Consider the following 5,682-nt stretch of genomic DNA (forward strand, 5'->3'; position numbering starts at 1 on the left):
GATGATTTTGAGTCGTATAGATTGTACAGTAATATTAGTGGCGTTGACGAGTTTATTCTCGATGTTTTCTTGTGTTATTTATGAACAGCCGAACACATTCACACAGGCGTCACAGTAATGACAGTGTTGTTCATATTTTACACACACTACGAGTGTCCATAGATTAAAATAAGAACCAGTAACTCACATTATTATAATAACATCAAGAAAGTTTTAGTAAAGCAATGTTTTTTACTCCAATTTATATATTTAATTTTTCTTCTCACACATTGTAGATGTGCATTCAAAAGGTTTCTGACTGAAAATACGACATTTTCTATATAATGTATTTCTATAATAAAATGCATATGTGATACATCTCACAACAAATGTGGAAGTAAAATGGCTAAACATAAAAAATAAACATACAGTACATTATCTTTGAAAGCACAGACTGTTTTTCAGGTCAGTTCATCTCTCTTTAAATAAATATATTTAACATTAAATAAACAATATAATTACTGTTCAGAGTAATAAAAATATATATATTAATGAAAGATTAAAAATATCAAACCCACCCAATATTAGTGATATGCACTGAGAATGTAAATCGCCATTAAACAAAAGAAGAAAGAAGTATTATGGCGCTTCTTCTTATATTTATATAGACTAGGGATGCGCATCTCCATAACTGAGGCCGATGCGATGCGCATCTCGATGCATAACCAACGATACGATACATTAAAGATACATATAAGCAGCTACCGATGCGATGCAATATGATTCACTACTATTACGATGTGGTGCGATCCGATTTCGATTCGATTCAATGTAATACGATGCAATGGAGAAAATTATGATGCTATGCAATTCAATATGATATAGATAGTTAACTTTTATTTCTTTTGTTCAGACATACAGCAAATCATAAAGTAGCTTAAGTGCCTCTGACTTTTAATGCATGGCTCTTTCACAAACAGAAGATTTGGTTTTCACGAAACGAAAAGATTAAATAAAGACAGACATTCTGTTCCTGTCCTGACTCCAGTTACACTTTTAACAGCTCACACAATTAACAGTGAAACAATGTAAGGATGCTCAGGGATAAACAATGAAAAACTATTATTGGCAGTCACAGGCTGCTGTAAACCAGATTAACTCAAATGTCCTACTTTAAGCTTTTTCTTCAGGAACATCAGTTGATCTACATGATCAGGATGAAGCAAACTGCACTGTGCAGTAACTGTGTCTCCAGCTGTGCTAAACACTCTTTCAGAGGGTACACCTGTAGCTGGGATGGAGAGCTCGCTCTTTGCCAATGCTGAAAGCAGTGGAAGATCCTCTTGTTTTTTCCAGCACTGCAGCTCGTCACCACTCAGACCTAAAGAATCCCTCTCTCTGTACTTTACAATGTCCTCCTTAGCTCTCTCCCTTGTGTTCTTTGTCGTCTGTGGTCTCGCAGTGTGGAAACCACCAAACATCTGGTCCAAGGCCGTTTTCTTCTTGGGAGGAACATCATCTAGGAGCAGAACAGAAGAGAAGAGGGGATTTTAGTCGTGTTGAAAAATGATATCAGTCAATACTATACTACAAAATATGTGACATACAATACTAGACCATAAGAACACATGCATTTTCAAATCAACATACAGTAGCTTTATAACTCTTACAACAGTTCCTAAACTTCCTATCAGAACACAGCACACCTGTCTCTTCCTCTCTGTGGGGCTCCACCTGTGTTAGCTGCCGGGTCCTCATTCATTGTGGCAATCATTATTATAAACCAGAGACTAGCTGTTCAATTTCCTTAAACTAGACATCATTTAAGACACAAATAAATAAGAGAGAGAGAGAGAGAGAGAGAGAGAGAGAGAGAGAGAGTATATTCTTACCTTCTCATCCATCTTCACCAGCTCTGCTGTTAGCTTCATGAATATCATGTCCTTGGTGTCACTGTCATCCAGGAAAGCCAGGTCTCTGAAGCGTGGATCAAGGGCTGAGGCACAGTGGAGAAGGTCTTGGAGATATGTGTAGCGACCGTCAAAGTCCTGCCTGAATCGTTCTTTCATCTGGGAAATTACTGGTAGATCACTATCATCTGTCTGGAAATGTCTCTTTAATGTGGCCTGGATTGGGGAGATCATTGAGACTGTGGGGTTTGTTCCTCACTGAGGAGTGTGGTTCCCACTTTCAGAGGAGACATCAATCTGATGACCTCTTGGATTATTGTCATGTCTTCCTCTGTCAGGCTGGCCATGCGTTCCCCCCTCTTCATCTTCTCTGACAGCAGGGTGTTCAACACAGCAGGGCTGCTCCCAAGAATGCTCCAGCATGTCCAGTGAACTGCTCCATCTTGTGGAAACATCATGGATGAGCTTGTGGTTTGGCAGGTGTAACTGGGCCTGCATTTCACGCAGAACTTCAGTTGCTTTTGGGCTTCTGTGAAAAAACGTTTCCACCTTCCTCACTTTCGCCAAAAGCTCTGACGCCCTGTCCAGTTTGAGGGATTTTGGCGAGGCCAGATTAAGTGTGTGTGTGATGCATCGCACATGAGGGTCCATCTCTGCACCAACTCATCATGTTTTCTGCATTATCCGTGACCAACGCTGTGTTCTTGTCTTTGATGTTCCACTCGCGGCAAACGTTCTGCAGTAAAACTGCTAGATGATTCCCTGTGTGAGCCTCATTGAACACTCGAGTCTGTAGAACGTGGTTCTGCAAAACCCACTCATCATCAATATAGTGTGCTGTGAGTTACATATGAGTCTGTGGCACGAGACGTCCAGCCATCAACCGTAATTGCAACTCTTTGGGCTTTATTTAATGACTCGGCTATCTCTCGTCTAACTTTGTCATACGGGCTTCCGGTTTTGCCATGTAGTGGAGAGACACGTGGTGTTAGTGCTCCGACTTAAATTTTATATTTATTCCTCTTAACACTACATTTGGGGCTTTTTCGCTCTTTTCGTGCTACTGTTGGTCTTGGCTAACGTTATCTGTTCCTGATGAGTAAAGGTACGCGAGCTGGTGGGAAAATCAACCCTCAAACCAAGGCGCCTAATTCTGGGCAGGAAAGCGGCAAGATGTCGGACGACGCCTCAAACCCGCTAACGACTGACACACTGGTGAGCGAACTTGACAAACAGCTTTTATTTCATCTACAGTATATGGAGCCACAACACATTCAACCAGGAGCCGAAACGTAATGGCTGTAAATGAGAATGAAACTATGTGAGGGTGAGGACAGTTGTGGGTGTACTGTCCCTTTAAACTAAAGTCTAGGATCCTGGGGTCCGTTCTTCGTACGTCGCTAACTCAGTTAGCTGGATTTGATTGTTGGCGATTTGGCATGATCTTGGATTGTTTGGTTCTTCGACGCTCATCCTGGACTTGCTGTCATAGCAACAGCTGCGCAAGCTTAAACCTGCTCGGGAGCAGGCTTATTTCATGTAAACAGGATTAGATCCCGGCTTCATAAGCGGAGCTGATACGGGAAGTCCAGCGCAGCGCGATCGTGCACTTTCTTTCTGAGATATATATTTTTTCTCGTGATTCGTGAGATTGTCGTTTTTTGTCGCTTTTATGTTTAAAAGACAGTTTTAGGTTTTTTTTTGTTTTTTTTTTGTGGCATTTCCAAGCCACTTAAGACCCAATGTTGTAAAGCAGTATTTAAAAAAAAAAAAAAAAAAAAAATTTTTTAGGCTATCATAATTTTTTATGAAGATCATACAATCATGACCATGCCGATTACAGATATGTCACTCAGGCTCCGCTTCACTACGTGATTGGTACTAGACTATAGGCTACCATAGTCTGCCATCAAGGCCTCAATGAAGGGGATTATGTGAACAGAAAGGGGGTTCACAATGTAAATGTGCAGCCCAGATACTATTGTGATTCTTAATATTCCAGATTAGTAATATTATATCAAATAAAAAAAAGGCAGTTGACTAAAATCTTCCATATCACAAATGTGAAAGCAAAATGGCCAGGATGTGCATGACTTGAGAATTTTCAGAGATTCAGATTTATGCACATTATTTTAAAGTGGTAAGAAAAGTTCCACAATTAAATATCAAGCTCACTGTATTACATACACTTATGCTGATCCTAACAGAACTGCATTTGTTCATAGGTGATTATGACATGTTCCTGCAGACAGGTGTTTTATGACCCCATTCCCTGACCCAAACCAGTTACAGTGCAGCTCTAGCCAGGACAAGGGCACACAATGAAATGAACTTTGGCTAACTAAAGGGAAGATTTCAGTGTCTGAGAAGTCTGAGGGTTGCACACCTGACAGGGCCTGTGACATTGCTGCATGTGCCATATTACACAACATTGCCACAAAAAAACACTTTTCATTAAATGTTTAATAAAAGACAAATATGCTTAGTTCCTTGAGTTTTATTTCAATTGTTCTTTGTAAAGAAAAGCCAGTGGTCAAGTGCCTGCAACAAGAGATATTAGACACATGCCTCATGCAACAAATAAAAAGGAAAAGTTGTCTATACACTGCCCACCTGTAGGCCTATGTCTCTCTGTCTGTGCAGACTCTTCTGTAGGCCTTTCTGTAGATGTGGAATCCTACAACTTATATTGCAGCCATAAAGCATACAAGTATAAATGAAGTAAAGTTATTTATGCGCTTGCAGGTCGGCTAGTTCCTCCATATGACAGTTATCTGAGAGGGTTTATTCACTGTCCAGTGCAATGGAAACAAATGGACATTACAAAGTCTTATACTTTCTTTCCTTTGGAAAGTTAGAGAATGTCCACTTACTGCACATATTTCAGCCACCACTTTATTGGGAACAGATACAAGTGTTGGTGTATTATGTAAAAGTGCACAAAAGAGGAAAACACAATGTCATTACAATGAACTACACTGGGGAAAAATGTGATCAATAACTCATGGCAAAATATTTTTACATTAACATAAGTTTATTAGTTTTCACTTTCACAAGTCAAAGCAATTCATCATTACTCAAGATTTAACAGTTAAAAGGACTACGGCCTTAATTTAATGCAGCAAAAATTATTTTACAGTGTAGACTACTAAGATCTTTTCTATTTTTTTTTCTCAGCCTTTTTCTTGGTTGCTTTTATAAACAGACAACCATTTATTTAACAGTGCCTTTTATAAAAGAGACGATAATATAACTAAAAAATACCATTATGTAGAATATTTTTGTACTTCACTTTTTATTTGTTCCCATGTTGTGGTGACTGACATTACAATGAACAAAGTAATTATGCAATTATTAAAATACAAAAATATAGGCTAATAAGTGATAAAAACATCTAACATGGCCACTTCTAACGGATTTCAATTGTCTGCTACTTTTTGCCAGCCCTCCTGGCTTTTGCAGACTTTGAGGTGTTCCCTGGCATTTTGATTAAACATTAAAATTCCGAATAAACTTCGACTATTAGTTCTTGCTCTGCGGAGGAGAAAAACTGAGCCCGCTCTTTGGCCACGCTGAGCAGCCAATAGCAGCGTTGCTGATCAATGTTTCTACTATCGATACATATCAATCCAGCGATACTAATCATATCCGGCAAGTGTGTTCGAAGAACCGAGTTAGCCACATCATGATTCGCACGATGATATCATCTTGGATGTGTCATTTGATCTCGGATGTAATAAGCAACGTACGAAGAACGGGCCCCTGATCTCCTCGATCCATGTTACAAAGCTGA

The sequence above is a fragment of the Scardinius erythrophthalmus genome (genome assembly GCF_964197995.2).
Source record: "Scardinius erythrophthalmus genome assembly, chromosome: 11".
In the NCBI taxonomy this organism is placed as follows: Eukaryota; Metazoa; Chordata; class Actinopteri; order Cypriniformes; family Leuciscidae; genus Scardinius; species Scardinius erythrophthalmus.